Below are 16,712 nucleotides of genomic sequence, written 5' to 3'. Positions count from 1 at the left end.
TTAATTCCCCTAAGATGAAACGTCGTTGCTGATCGGTAAATTTAAGAAGACTTCATATATACGTAGGGTGACCATACGTCCCGTATTTCCCGGGACAGTCCCGGTATTTTCTGTTTTTTTGGCTGTCCTGACTTTTTAGCAAAACTGTCCCGGTTTTTCCCATATTTTGCATGAAGCCTACTTGAATTTTTATTCTTTATTGAAGTCAAAGATTGAAATTATTTTCAACTTATAAATTATATTATGATAACTACAACTATAAATGAGTATGTGAATCTCCCATATTTGTCTTAGTGAAATTTTTTTTTTTGGGGAATTCATCCACTGCAATTAGCAGTAATGCTGCATTTCCCGCCATTGTGATTTCTCCGTTATTTTAACAATATTTGGCGACTTTGTGCGGTTTTGGCGTCATTTTTGGCGATGGCCCGTATTTTCCCGTATTTGGAATCCCAATGTCCCGTATTTCTGTAGAGGAAATATGGTCAGCCTATATATACGTGTATTAAGGAGTTCTGGGTTAATTCAGGTGTTTTAACCTATTAGTAAAGACGTTTCATCTTTATGCCATAAAAATCCGAGCCCTAGATATTAAAGGCCTCGTTCGATATTTCAAAAAGTTAGAATTAAATTTTATTTTTTTAAATCATTAACACTCGTCCGAAAACGTTTTAGAGTTCAGGAATTTTTAACAAAAAGTTGTGTCTCTCGTTCAACGTTTATTAATTATAATGGTAATGTGAAATGACGTCAGCCTCATATATAGAAAATCTGGCAACCATGCCACGTGCTGTTTGTTTATTTACATAATTTTGTCAACAGTCACGGGATCCACTGAAGGCTAACAGGTGTGATTTTCTGTTATGCGTGTTAATTGTCTCTTGTATGAAGTTTGTATAAAAATTTTATATGCTAATGGTTTTAAATTATAATTTAAATATCATTTTTTTAAATTTAATGTGCTATAAATTTCTACAATAACTTTACGTAAGTACTATCAAATTACGTATATTGGGTGGGATGTGTTCCTATTGATCTCATTCAGCAACTGGGATGTTATTCAGTTACTTAATAATTTTTTTCGAGCTAATTAAGTCGTTCGTTCACAATTTTTCTCTAAATAATCCAATGAAATAAGGTGGAATCAAATTAATAATTTTCAGTAAAATTAAATCTTGAACAATTGTGCATATTTCTTGATTCTTATGAAATTAATTTGAAAAAGCAAGGTTTTATAGACTGTACAGTAGACTCTCGATTATCCGACACACCCTCTATTACATTGGTGTGTGAAATTGACGGATAATCGACAAAGTCTAGTGTACACACCCAAAACAACAAAAACGTTATTGGATGTGGAGTAGAAAAATCTTTTGCTTGGTGAAAACACAAAAGAAGAAACCAATAATAAAGCAAAATTTTTAATGCGGTAGACTCTCAGTAATTCAGTGTTTTTAGGCAGGCTTAGGAAAACGTTCCTACACATCTGTGCACAAAAGTTTAAATTATTTAATCAGACTTTTTGCAACTGCAGACCCATTTACATGCATTGAGTGATTGAGACGTCAACTAAATTTTAAGTCGTTGAGTGCACTTTAGAATGTATGCCAACGTTAAGGCCCATTTACACAGCTTTAGTTGGTAAGTCATTTAGTGGTTAAGTAGAATAGAGTCTGATCTATTTTTTTTTTTTTTGATTAAGCAGGCATGATGTTCATGCTCCAGTAGGTGTGGTCTCATATTATACAATGAGTATTCATGATTTCACTACTCACATTGGAACAGATTTTAGAGCACTTGACAACTTGAAATTTAGTTAACTACTGAATCATACATTTTTCTAAAGGTGTCATTTGATTTTTTGTTTTTATAAGTTAAATGTTTCATCAAATTGAGTATTTTAAGCTGGAAATCTGATAGTAAATTGATATTGATTGATTTAAATAAACATTTTTTTAATTTTTTATTTTGTTATAAATGTTATTTTTACTTTGCATCATATTTTTCATATATGATTATGTTGTAGGCCTAGCTAACAGAGTTTTCAACAATCGCTGGTGCTTGTTGAAAACTCTGCTGAAATCTGTCAGACTGTCAGAACACTTTTTTTTAAAAAAGACATTATACTGAAGATACTGAATATGCAGTCACAGTTACACTCATTGCATAATTGTGTGAAAGCTCGGTATAAATATTATTTTTCATTAGATAATATTACATCATTAGCATTTATTTACATGATTATAATGTTTATTTACTGCAAATTGTTCTATTTTCAGTTTTCAAACTTTTTTCCAAGTGAACTTTCTATTCTACATTCTCAAATTTTGAATTAAAAAAAACTAATTTTAAATGAAGGAAAATATCTGAACAAAATGAGGTCACTATGTAGCACCTACGTATGGCAGAACATAGTTTCATAATTAGCCTACTGATTACGCCTATATCAGGGCTAGAAAAATCATTAGGAAAAAAAACCTATTCACCAAAAAAAAGTTTTAGGCTCCAAAAATTTCTTTTCTGGGGGAAAAGTCCAAAACAATGCTGCTTTTGACTTTTTTCAGGACGTAATACCCTCTTTCATACGTTGGTAGATATACTACTATAAATTCCAAACATTTTGTGCTGCTCTCATCCTGCAATTTAGTAACTGCACAAAGAAAAAAAAAGGCAACAATATAAACTTTTTAGTTACCATGGTGATTCCATGTCAAATCACCCAGACATATCATGACACAGTCTCAGAATTCAATGATTTTTTTTTATTTGGCTTTTACCATCCTTATTAACCATGTGAAATATTATTTGCATATCTCTAAAACTTTTTGAGAAACAAATGTCGAAATTTATCAAAAAATTATTCAGTTGACTTTTCCGAGGCTCAATTTTTAAGTGGCCTTGTTTGAGAAAATAAATCATAACTTTTTCAATACAGTCGGCCCCCCGCAAGGGTACCCCATTGGGTATTTTACCCAACCCGCAAGGGTAAAGGGCTTATATCCCTGGAGGGACAGAGCCTGGGTTGTGACTGGTCTGTCGGCCCCCGTATTCGCGGTTTCCGTAGTCACGGTTTTTTTTTCTTTATTGGAAATTTTTTTTTACAACACTCAGCAATCGTTGTTCAAGTGTTTTGTTTATAAAATTTGAGTTGTGCTTGTTTAGGATGGCTCATTCTCCTAAATTATACTGATAATGCTTTGAAAAGGTAAATGAAAACTTGACAAGAAAAATTGGATATATTTACTATGCTTGGCGAAGTCAATACCTGCTGTGGTCCGTCATTACAAAATAAACGAATTTACGGTGAGATATATCAGGAAAAATGAATCTGAAATTTGTTCAGCCGTAGCCGTAGCGGCACTCGTGGCAGTCAAAACTTTGCAGCACCTATGGGATCCAAGTGTTTCACGTACAGAAAATGTTTTTTTTTTGGGTACGAGGCTGACATACAAATGATTGTAATATTATAACAGAAAAGGGGAAAATTTTTGTTCTTCCATAAGGAAAGGGCTGGTGAAACGTCTATTTCATCAGAATTTTATGCAAGTAAAGGTTGTTTCATAGGTTTAAGAAACGATTTGGATTGCACAATGTAAAAAGCACTGGTGATCAAGACTCTGCCGATCAGGAGGCAACTAGAAAATTTCCAAAGACTTTATAGAAAATTATTGAAGAGAAGGATTATGCACCTCAGCAGGTGTTTAACGCTGACGAAACTATACTATTTTGAAGCAAATGTCGCAAAGAAGTTTAGCAAGAGAAAAAAAGGGAGCTTCTGGTTTTAAGGCCAGTAGAAGTAGACTTACTATGTTGTTTTGCGCAAATGCGAATGGGTACATGATAAAGCCCACCATCATTTTCAAATCTTTGAATCCGTGAGCACTAAAGGGAAGGATAAACCAAAGCTACCAGTATTTTGGACAAACAATGGACCATGAAAACACTTTTCCTGGATTGGTTTAAACGGTTTTTCGTTCCGGAAGTCAGGAGGTACAGTACCTTGATAGTGAATACATGCTATTCTCAAAGTTCTTTTGATATTGGATTGACAGAGGAGGAGTTAATGCAGTTGACTGGTCCTGAAACTGAAGCAGCACTAGATGAAGAAGATCGAGATAAAGAAGTAGAAGTTCATCACAAGTAACATAGAGGAAGGGAATCGCAAGCTCAAATCAGCAATAGACTATTTTCATGACATAGATCCCTCTTTTTTACGTTTTTCACATGTAGAAAAATTAGTAGAGGAAGCCTTGTCAACATACTTGATGATATGAAGACGACGACATGGCAAACAGAAGAATCACAATATTCTTTCAGAAAACATCGCCAACAATCGCTGCACCCTCTTTTACTTTCCCTTCTACCTTTGCGTCACCCTGCTCTTTCTCATGATGTTCAATAAACGAGATATACAATAAAAAAACCTATGGTTTCTGTTATTCGCGGTCACTCCCGGAATGTAACCCCCATGAATACGGGGGGGGGGGGGGCTGACTGTATATTCAAGTGAAATTTTCACTAACATGTTCACAAAAACATACAGAATATGAATAAAAATAATTCATACTCTTACATTTGAAATTTAAGTGCAAAAAATTATGTTAACTTTGTTTTTGTGGAATTTTTCTTTAGAAAAATTAAAAGACTGGAGAAAAAAAATAATTGTTTTTTTGATCGTTAATATATTTATTCCGGCTCGCAACACAAAATACATCAAAATAAGACTGGATTGCTCCGATTTCAAATCATTCAACTAGATACTGAAATGCAACCCATCATCCCAGATTCCAATTATTATTGTTTGTTCTACTATCCTTGTTGATCATGCAAAATTTCATGTACTTATCAATTTATTTTACTTTATTGAACCATAAAATAAACATAACAAACGTTTGCATGTCGATCATTCATTTTTAAGTAATATTAAAAAAAATTAAGAAAAATGTTCAATTTTTCGTCAAGTTTCCATGAACTTCAAGTACTATGAGTGACCAGAAGATATCAACAGATTAAAAAAATTTTTAAGGTTGTTTTTCTTCTTTTTAAAGGAGGCAACTTTTCTGCACTATAGCAATTTGAAAATAAATAAAAAAAAATTTCGACCCATCCTAATGTACATATATGTTTAAGTTACATATTTTGAGGTTGTGGAGAAAGGAAACTCAATTTTCCTCCCATTTTGCCCAACAAACCCGCCCGGACTGCAAGTGAACAATTTTTCCCTTATTGTATGGTCAATTTTATTAATCAAATAAATAATAGTAAAAAATATAGTTTAACATGCACTAAAAATATATATTTAGGCATAATGTAGAATAAGGCTTAACACTAGAATGGAAAGAGCAAACCTTATCAAAAATAGAAAATCTGTCATAGATACGGTAACACTTCAAGAACATCGATATAAATTCCAGTTAGCGCTGAAGAAACAATTTTTTGGTATATAACACTACTGAGGATGAACAAGATGTCACCATGATGAACAAAACTTTAACCACTACCCTAAAAGAAGTAGCAAAAGAAGTCGCTGGAGAAAAAGCCGGTGAAGAAAATAACAGAAGAAACAAAGAAAAACTTATGAAAGACCAGAGACAATTTCAGATTTAGAAGAATGACCCTAAATCAAAAGTGGAATATGCAGAACTTTGCAAGACAGTACAAAAGCAGATTACAGAAGATGTCAGGAAGTTTAGTTGTGATATTGTAAAAAAAGCATTGGAAGATAATAGGAGCTTAAAATCAGCCAAACGAAAACTGTGTTGGGAGAAAGGAAATTTTTGCACTAAAAAGGAAAGAAAAGATGAAACCATCACATAAGATGGAAATGAAATTATTAGTATTGTTGAGGAATTTTATAATACTCTATACAAACATGAAGAACAGGATCGGAACAGAGGAAAGGGAGCAGGAAGAAAAGAAAATGGAGCAGGAATTTGAACAAGTAGCACCTGTGCTGAAAGAGGAAGTCTACAAGGCTATAAGATGTATGAAAAAAGGAAAATGCCCAGGTGAAGATGGGATTTCAATAGACATTATTAAAGAAGAAGAAGAGAGAATTTGCCAGTATGCTAGCCAGTATACTTGTTCACAAATTGTCTCACAAAATCAGATGTGCCTGAAGATTGGAATAACACAATGATGGTTGTTTTTTACAAAAAAGGGTGAAAAAGAGGATATCAAGAACTATCGACCAATCAGTCTTCTATCAGTAATTTATAAAATCTTCACCAAAGTGCTAACATCGAGACTTGAATCCAAATTAGATGAAACTCAACCAAAAGAACAGTCAGGATTTCAAAGGAGATTCAGTACAATGGATCACATCCAAACAATCAGGGAACTTATAGAGAGACACAAGGAATACAAATTACCGTTGTGTATGGCTTTCATTGATTTTGAGAAAGCTTTTGACTCTGTCTTCATGTCTGCTGTTGTTAAAGCTCTAGATGTAATTGGGGGTAGAGAAGACTTACATCATATGATCAATAAAATATATGACAAAGCAGCTGCAACGATTCGTTTAGATAAACGAAAAGCAAAGATTAAACTTGGAAAAGGAGTCAGACAGGGTGAGATACTATCTCACCAAAACTCTTTACCGCTGATTTAGAAGAAGTATTCAGAAAACTGGATTGGGATAAAAAAGGAATTAAAAAAAGTGGAGAATTTTTCTCAACCATTTGCATTTTGCAGATGACATTATTGTTATCAGCAGTAATCCAGACAAACTAAAGGAAATGATACAAGAACTGGCAAAGGCAAGTATTCAGGTTGGCTTGAAAATGAATCTGCAGAAGACTAAAGTTATGTTCAACCCCCTTTGTGTTGAAGAGGACACACAATCTTGCTCAACAACACAGAGATAGAAGTAGTAGAAAGCTATGTATACCTGGGACAAGAAGTTACCATGGACAACGGAATCATTAATAAAATAACCGAAGGATCAGGATTGCATGGAGCACTTTTGGCAAAAACTGTGTAATTCGGAAGTCACGTGTCATTATGCCTGAAAAAAAAAGTTTTTAACCAGTGTGTGCTACCAGCACTGACTTATGGAGCTGAAACATGGACACTTACAAGCAAGATGATACAAAGGCTACAGACAACACAAAAGAGCATGGAAGGATGTATGCTAGGCATCACAAGGAGAGAGAGAACGAATTACTTGGATAAGTGAGAACAACTCAACAATACTAGATGTACAAAGTCTTTCTTGTTTGTCGCAGAAACCTACATGTGTATAATCTCAGAAGATGCCTGCCATAGATGTGGGTGAAACGTCAAGAAGAAAAGGGCTTAGACTAAGGCCTAATAGTTCAGAAACCATTTGTTATTCATTGAACATTGGCCATGAAAGCCTCAGACAATACTTCAAAAATATTCCTGTTTATAGTGTTACCAATGAAGAATCTTGAAAGAAGGGAAAGAAAATATATTTCTTCCATCCTTGAAGATATTAGGTGCAGCAGCTCAGGTCAATAAGATACTTGCGTAAAGTACCAAAGGATGTTTAGAGGTGTCACGAGTTCGATACCCGAAACTTTCTATATCGAATAATGTCGTCAGAAACTTTCCTGACACGGGTAGAATAGAAACAGTGCCACGACCACAGAAAAAAATTGCTACTGCAGGGAGTCCCACATCAAGGAATTAACACACCAACCTCTCAGTGAGTATAAAAAATAGGCTGCCATTTGGAATCAGCAATAAATTGTAGGTCCCGGTCTAATTAGCTCTCGTGTGCAGAAAATGACTGTGACACGACAAAAATTATCAAAATGATCAATGAAATAAGATATCTTGCTCTGTACATTAAGAGGTTAAATACATTCTAAGTTTTTATGGGTTATACCCATACCATTTTGCTAAAATAGCTTTATAATTAAGCATATTGAAAATAGCTGAAGAAAACTATAAACATTTAATCATTTGCAATTTTTAATGTTTTCAATTAGTTTTGGTGTTGTAAACTGATTACGAGTTTCTTGAGCATGTTTGAGTTATTGGGCCATATTAATAAAAAGAAGGGAAACCTTTTATTTGTAAAAAATCAATTAAATTCAGGGCCGGTACCAGACGTGATGCAATGAGGCACCTGCCTAGGGTGGCATGTTTACAGGGGCAGCATTTTTTATGACATTTGATATGACACTCTCACAGGTTATACACATCAAAATCATTTTGAGCAGAAAGCAAGTTTCTTTTGACATATTAGCTGGTGGGGTTATTGGCCCACCAGAAAAAAAAAGGAAAAATGTTCATTTCAGGGCAATGACCTTATTATTTTTTGTCAATTATTATGACTCCCGCCACACTGTTGGATGTCCCTTTCTTCAAAGTCGCCCACCAGTTTGAGTTTCTTATAAAATGGCCTGGGGGAAAGCATAACTGGGTAAATCAGTGCAATTGAATACAGTACTTTTGAAATGCTATTCAACTCTTTGCGATTTAGTGCTCAGTTCATCCTCTTTCTTCCATTACAAAAATATGCCACCAGTTTTTACAGAAGCTGGTTTCTTAAAAATTGGATTACTTCTTTTCTTTGTTAAGGATTTTTTCACTCCTTATCATCATTTTTCCTGTTGACTTTCTTTCTGACTGAATCCCTCGGCAAGTCTGTATTCTTTGTTCATTTTTCAAAAAATTTACTTTTCACTGTTTTCAGTCAACACTATACTAAAAATAGGCCTATCTCTAGTGTGGTGCTGTTTTGACTGCTTGTTTTTGCATACCAGTGGTTCTCAAAGTGTGCACACTAGTCACCAGCCTTTGTTAGGGAGGGGCACAGTGATCTTGTAAAGCAGTTTATGGTATTGCACTTGTGAGTACTGCACAGAATGTAGCAGTACTACTTCATTAACAGTCATTATCCAATAATTTGCAAGTTAATATTTTCATCTAGATCGATAGCTGCTATTAATACTCAAAAGATTGTGAAACATATCGATTAGACTGCAATTTCTTTCTACCTTTCTAATAATATTTTTAATTTTTTTACAAATGATCTGAGCAAGGCATTTGATGATTTCATTCTAAAACTTGAAACAATTGTTAATAATTATACCCATCAAATTTTTAATACATACAAAGTAGATAATGAGTTGTTTACTAAAGATCTTCATGAACCGATCAAAATTAAAAGTTATATTTAAAAACCAAAAGATTTTGACATGATAATTTGATCTTATCTGCTTACAAAAGTACTGTTTCTCATGTTAAATTAAAAATTAAAAGATTGTTAAACAAAATTATTTTGATTAGCACTGTATTTTCCCTGATGGTTTAAAAATTGCATCAGTTATTCTGATTTATAAGTCTGGTGATTCCAATGACCTTAGTAACCACAGATCTATCTCAGTCCTCAATTCTGTTTCCAAAATATTTGAAACAATAATAAAATGTTTGACACTAAATCACCGGGCAAATTAAAATGTGTGCTAATTAATGCGAGGAGCTTGAGCAAACGATGGGGATGAATCTTTTTTGGATACGATACTTTTTTGAGAAATAGATCGGATAGGAAAGGGGGTGGACTGTTGATATACGTGAAATCATGTTTGAAGGCTAGCGGATGTAACATGAAGAGAAGTGATATTGAAACTATATGGGTTGAGCTTGAAAACAAAAGACATCATAAACTTATTGTTGGGGTTTGTTACAATCTACCGAATAGGGATCTTTGGGTTATGAGGTTGCGTGATTTGAATAAAATGATGGATCAGGATAATTGATTAATTTCTTAAAATAATTATTTATTTACAACACGAAACATAAGACGAAATAAAAAATCTACGGAGCGACATGTTGAGCTCTTGATGGTTCGATCGCTTCTTCTGTGATTTCCCGCGTGACAATCCAATGGCGTCGGCTTTACAAGTGCCGCCATCTGTGAGATAAAATACAAATCGAATCTCACCACATGAGTTTCCCCCCAGTGAAGGAACATGGTGAGAGAACGATAAATGAGATACAAAAAATTATTCATAAGATGCAGAATAATAGATGTGCAAGACATAATACAATGATGCAGGAAATCATGTGCAATAAGTATACACTTAAAAAAAATATGATGCAAAATGTACAATTAAATGCAGAAAATTCAATAAGCTGTACAAAATATATATCGGATGCATAATATAAATGAGATGCATGAAATACAAGATGCAAAAAAAAATCAATGAAATGTAGAATTATATGATGCAAAAAAATATTATGATGCACAATTCGAAACAAAATTAATTTCGGTTATCAGCCTAGGACTGAATTTGACTTTTCTGCCAGACCTAGTGACATATGGTTGTACTGGCACAGTGTCATTTTTCTTTTCTTCGAGATTGTTTTTGTCAAGTTCCACACAGACATCGTTAAAGATAAATGCGGGTTTCACTCTGTCAAGTGAAACACAGGTCTTTCTCCCATTTACATTTAAAGTGATATTTTTTTCATTACGAGAAATCACTTCATGGGGTCCAGTATATGGTTGTGTCAAAGGTGGTGTGATCTTGTCAATTCGAAGAAACACATGTGAGCAAGTTTGCAGTTGAGGATGCACATAAATTTTGGATTGACCATGAGCTGATGTTTTGCGTGGTTTGATACTATTCATACGCTCTCTGAGCTGTTGTACGTATGTGTATGTTGATGAGAGCTGACCGGGTGTATCCGTGCAGAGATCTGCAGGTAATCTCAAAGATGTACCAAAAACTAACTCGGCACTAGAGGCTTTGATATCCGGCTTGACGGCTGCCCTGAGACCAAGTAAGATGGCTGGCAATGTGACGGTCCACTTTGGATTCTCATGTGCCTTCAATGAGCTTTTTAAGACACGGTGAAACCGTTCGACCATGCCATTGGCCTGTGGATGGTAAGCAGTGGTACGAATCCTGCTAGTGCCAAGCTGGTTGATCAGTTCTCTGAAGAGCGATGATTCGAACTGCCGTCCTTGATCGGTTGTTATGGTTGATGGACATCCATAACGGCAAATCCAACCATCGAACAAGGCACGACAAACTGTGTCTGCTGTGATGTCTGCTACAGGTATGACTTCCGGCCATCTGGTGTAGCGATCAATTACTGTTAAGCAGTATGTCTTTCCTTCTGAAGGAGGCAGAGGTCCAACCAGATCGATATGAATATGAGAAAATCTTGCATCGGGTGTTGCAAAGGTGCCTAAAGGTGTTTTGGTATGCTTATGAACCTTTGAGCGTTGGCACTCATTGCAACACTTTACCCAATCTTTGATGTTCCTTCTCATGTTAGGCCAAACGTATCTTGCAGATATTAGCTGAGTAGATGATGTTACACCTGCATGAGCAAGATTGTGGAAATGATGAAAAATAGTCTTGCGGAAGCTCGCTGGAACAAATGGTCTTGGTGAGCCTGTAGACACATCACACACCAGTTCTGTTGCGGTAAATGGACTTGGCATTGGCTTGAAAGTCAGTGAATTAGAGTTGTCTTGCTGTAACTGTTTTAATTCAGGATCCTCTCGTTGAGCAGTTGCAAAAAGGTCAAAATCCAGGAATGGTGATTTGGAAATCGAGTTGATTTCTATTCTTGAAAGAGCGTCAGCTACCACATTATCTGCACCTTTAGTATGACGAACATCAGTGCTGAATTGCGAGATGAAGTCAAGGTGTCGCCATTGACGTGGGCTGCATTTATCAGGATTTTGCTTGAAGGCGAAGACAAGAGGTTTCTGATCGGTGAAAATTATGAACTCACGGCCGTCTAGCATGTGCCGGAATCTTTTGACAGCAGTGTACATTGCTAACAGTTCTCGGTCGTAAGTGGAGAACTTCTGTTGACTCTTTGTCAGTTTCATGGACAGGAATGCAATGGGTTCCCATCCTTTTCCATTTGATTGCATTAGCGAACCACCGACTGCTAAATCACTGGCGTCGACCCAAAGACTTAGCTTGGCACCAGGAATTGGATGGTGAAGTAATGTTGCACCCGCTAAAGCTTGCTTCGCATCGATGAATGCTTGCTCAGCTGGATCAGTCCACTGAAGGATATCAGCTGGCTTGGTTAGAGTAGCTCTTTTGGATTTCTTCTTGTTTTTTATTCCCTCCAAAAACTTGTGTAGAGGTGTTAAGATCTGTGCAGCTCTGGGCACAAAACGACGATAAAAGTTGAAGAGACCAAGAAAACGTCGTAATTGAGTGATGGTGTTTGGCTTAGGAAAGTTCAGGATGCAATCAACACGATCTGTTAAAGGCTCGATGCCAGATCCAGAAACTTGGTAACCCAAAAATTCAATTGATGAAACACCAAATACACATTTAGAGGGCTTGATGCTGAGGCCATATATTTGCAGACGTTCGAATAACAACCGAAGATGTTCGATGTGCTCTTCTGGTGATTTCGAGGCTACCAGTATGTCATCAACAAAGGCATATACAAATGGAAGTCCACGAGTGACCTCGTCAATAAACCTTTGGAATGTGGCTGCAGCGTTGCAAAGGCCAAATTGCATTCGAGTGCTCTCGAATAACCCAAACGGTGTGATAATAGCACTTTTATGGACATCTTCCGGATGTATAGGAATCTGATGATAGGCCCTAATGAGATCTATGTGGGAAAAGATTTTACTACCATGCAATTCAGATGTAAAGTCCAGAACATTTGGAACACTGTACCGGTCCTTCACAGTCTGTGCATTTAAAGCTCGGTAATCACCAACTGGACGCCATTCATCACTGTCCTTTTTCGGGACCAAGTGCAGAGGTGATGCATAGCAGCTGTTAGATGGTCGTAAATGGCTGAGGTCAAGCATCTGCTGAAATTCTTGCTTCACGATTTTCAATCGATCAGGAGCTAGACGTCTTGGCTTGGCATGCACAGGTGGACCAACAGTCTCGATATGATGCACGACAGAGTGTTTCACAGGTTGTCCTGGTTTGATGATGTCGGGAAACTTGCTGAGAAGGCTGTGGTAGATGGTGTCACCTTCGATGAGTTTGATTGAGTGAACTTCTGCAATGTGAAGATCACAGTCAGCATTGAGTTTTGTTGTCCTATCCAGTAAACATCGTTGTCGGAGATCCGGAACAAGATCAAAGTTGAACAGAAAGTCTGCCCCAATGATGGGTGTGGAAACATTAGCCAGTAGGAAAGTCCAAGTGAAATTACGACGGAGATTGAAATCTAATGTCACCCTCTTTTGACCATTAACACTAATGGATGAAGCATTAGCAGCAGAGAGCTTCATAGTGGCGTCACGGCGTCGTTGTGATGGTGATGCTGGAAGGATGGAAACATCGGATCCAGTGTCAATCAGGAATCGAATTTTGGAATTTCTGTCCATGGTAAAAAGGCGACGAGATGCCTGTGGCAAGGAGCATGTCGCGATTACTCCTCGCCCGCCCCGTTTTTTTGAAACTTGCACGGCGACACGCACTTTTTGGCGTTGTTGCCGAATTTGTTGTGATACCAGCAGTTTTCCGATCGTGGATGCGGACTGCGCGCACGTGAGGTACGCTGGCGAGAGTTGCTACGCGAACGCAGGACGTTTTTCAACTCGCGGCGTAACTGAGCCACTTCGTCCCGAAGTTGCGCGACGGAATCCGGCTGTTGCGGTTTCTCAACTGCGTCAACATGCTGAGGGTTGACTTCGTGAATTTTGTCGGCGAGTTGAGCAGCTTTCTCGAGAACGAGTGGAGTGACAGCAGCGAGAATGGACTGAGTTGATGCCGGTAGGTGTTGGAGAAAAAGCTCCATCAGCAATTCGTCGGAGACAGAATGCGATTCCGCTCGTCGTCGCAATTCGCGGAGAATGTCGGATGGTTTCCGATCTCCCAATGACCCGCATGTTAAGAGCTTTCGAAGTTGAGTGGACGACGACTCGCTCGACCGTTTAATCAGTTCCGATTTCAGCCTTTCATACGGATCCGTGGCCGGCGGATTAACGAGAATGTCTCTGACAAGAGCCGCACTTTCCGGAGGCAGATTCGCGACAACATAGTTGTACTTTGTGACAGATTCGGTTATCGGTTTCGGAACAGCGAGAGCGAAAGTGCTTTCACACATGATAAACCACAGCGCTGGATCATGGTGGTTAAAAAGTGGTACCTGAACGGCACTTACTTCCATGATGAAAATCCAGGAAAAGTGATGTCAAGTTCCGGAAAGCGAAGGTTCACTCACGGGGAAACGCCAGTAGATTGCCTCGTGCTGCAGTGAAGAAACTGGAACTTGTTTGAAGTCCGCGGTCACCATCTTTGGGTTATGAGGTTGCGTGATTTGAATAAAATGATGGATCAGGATAATTGATTAATTTCTTAAAATAATTATTTATTTACAACACGAAACATAAGACGAAATAAAAAATCTACGGAGCGACATGTTGAGCTCTTGATGGTTCGATCGCTTCTTCTGCGATTTCCCGCGTGACAATCCAATGGCGTCGGCTTTACAAGTGCCGCCATCTGTGAGATAAAATACAAATCGAATCTCACCACAGATCCAAACTACATCGCCAAATTTCATGATGAAATTTCCTACATGTGTAAGCGTAAGAAGGTTATCATACTTGGGGTTATAATTACACAGGTATTGATTGGGAGAACCTTTCATCTGGAGATCAGTATGAAAGAGACTTTCTTAAGTTGGTGCTTGAAAACTTTTTGTACCAGCATGTATTAGAAGCCACTAGGGGTGTTGCTATTTTGGATTTAGTTCTTACTAGTTCTGAGAATCTTGTTGAACATGTTTTGGTGGGAGAAGAGTTTTCTTCCAGTGATCATCGTATAGTCAGATTTCACTGTAACTTTTCCTCGGGTAAGGTTGATAACAAAAGACCGGTTCCTTGTTTTCGGAGAACTAACTTTGATGTTTTGAGAGGAAGGTTAGTGGAAGTTTCAGGGGTGCAAGAGCTGCGGCAATTGCGCCAAAATGCGCCTCTTGCTACATGGTGCGCCAAGGCGCCGAATCCCTGCGCATTTGCACCAATTCTTGTTTGTGGTTCGCGGAGGTACCGCTAATGCACTGTAGTGCGTCAAATACCCGGAATTTAAGAAAAAGAAGCATGGAAATTTTTTTCTCGGGACGCGTTCTTTCCGAGACATGGAAAAAGATACAGAGAGGGAGACTTCAAATTTTTTTCACTTCCCACCATCTACCACAATCGCGTTATCTCGTGACCTTGGAAAGTAGTCCTACTACCTTGAAGTATAAAGTCCTATACTATTGTTGTTTAACCAGTGGGCTATCAAAGTCCCTGAATGAATATGCCTAATTTTCCGATTTCGGAGACCGTTTTTTCTCCTGCAGGTTATATATTGAAAATAACGGTAATTTCGCGGCTGCCAACCTGCGTTCAAAGACGGCATACATCGAAAAGGGGATTGGTTTACTCGTTTAAATTACCGACATTTTTCGAAGATCGTTGGGAAAAAATGGGATCTGTAAAAACTCCAGCTAAAATATTCATAGTTTTGTCATCTAGCCACTATGCGGTCGTGTGGTTATCGTCGGCAGTTGCCGATCGTGACAATTTCACATTGCGAAAAGCCGGATTTGGTGAACAGAGGCGGCTCGAGGGAAAAAATTTCTACCCATGCGGAATCTATTTTTGGCGCTACTGACATCGGTTTTTTTTTTCTAAACAAAGCTTCTTTCACCCTTCGAACTCCATTTGACACCCCTCCTAGAGCGGCGCCCAATATGGCCTCACGGTCCGCCACTGCATTGGTGGGGGAGGGGCATACTCTTAACAATAGTCAAAGGAAGGAGTTTGTACTAGGAGCATGTGCTCATTTTACATAACTTCTGTGAGATACCTTTTTTATATTAATGTCCTACCTTTCCAAAACATGTTGTTGGAGAGAATGAGTTGCTTGTTTTTCGCACTCCCTCTCGTGCATTGCTGGGATGGTACATTACTCCCTGACGTATTGCTAGGATGTTGCTTAACATTGTATCACCAACAGAACTATTAATTATGTGTGATGAATGGGTTGCACTACAATGCAAAGAATTACAAGGAGTGAAATCAGTTCAGATGATAGATAGATATTGGGCAGACATATTCAAATTTTGTAACCTTGAAAGCAGCCCAAAGTTCAAATTTTTGCCAGTTTTGGTGAAGGCTTTTTTATCTTTAGCACATGGTAACGCAGACAGTGAAAGAGAGTTCATTGTTAACAAATAAATAAAAGTCTGTTTGAACAGTGAAAAATCTGTCCATCCAATGCTTTAATGGAATAAGACACAAAATCTTATGTTCAAGGACATGAAAAATTTGAAAAAAATTGTCATTGAGATGCTGAACTTCTGAAAGCGACTTGTGATTTGTAATCTATTAACATGCTATTAGGTTGAGAAATTGTTTAAGTAAATAAGGTATTTTTTTTTCTCATTTTTTGCATTTTGCGTTTAAATTTACTAATTCGTTTAAATTCTGTGAGAAGCTAATTTTTTTTTCATGGAAACCCTTATTATATTCTGCACACACTTTTTTTGCTATATCAGGATGAATAAGATTTTGGTGTTCAAGCAGCAGAAATTCTTGCTGCCTAGGTTTTTAGTATGCATGTTGCTTAATTTGAAAAGTCTAATAATTTTTATTCGTCATTTCAGTAATGCATGTTTTAGTAGTGACATAAGATAATTGAGAAAAAAATTAAATGGATTTTAATTTGTGAAGGAAATTTATTTAGAATTATTTGTTTCAACCATGTTTGGCAAAACTTTTGGCATTTCACAGAAAA

The 16,712-nt window shown here is 37.2% G+C and overlaps 1 protein-coding gene across 3 annotated transcripts in view; it reads left to right on the top strand.

Moving 5' to 3' along the window:
- The first annotated feature begins 811 nt into the window (after positions 1 to 811).
- The window catches only part of Sptz (zinc finger FYVE-type containing 26 spastizin), a 273,621-nt gene continuing 257,720 nt past the window's right edge, over positions 812 to 16,712 (top strand). Inside the window, exon 1 of one of the 3 annotated variants that reach the window (XM_089246450.1) lies at positions 812 to 848. The gene's annotated coding sequence lies outside the window, so the exon portion shown is untranslated. Of the gene's footprint in view, positions 884 to 16,278; positions 16,345 to 16,712 lie in introns of those variants that run through there. The other 2 variants (XM_089246451.1, XM_089246452.1) reach the window with 2 other exon arrangements.

This window comes from Pholcus phalangioides, unplaced genomic scaffold, assembly GCF_987345545.1.
Source record: "Pholcus phalangioides strain wild (caught in Gottingen) unplaced genomic scaffold, Ppha-v1.0 ptg000017l_1, whole genome shotgun sequence".
Lineage (NCBI taxonomy): Eukaryota > Metazoa > Arthropoda > Arachnida > Araneae > Pholcidae > Pholcus > Pholcus phalangioides.
Note: the sequence above shows the minus strand (reverse complement) of the source record. Positions and strands in the feature narration are given on the sequence as shown.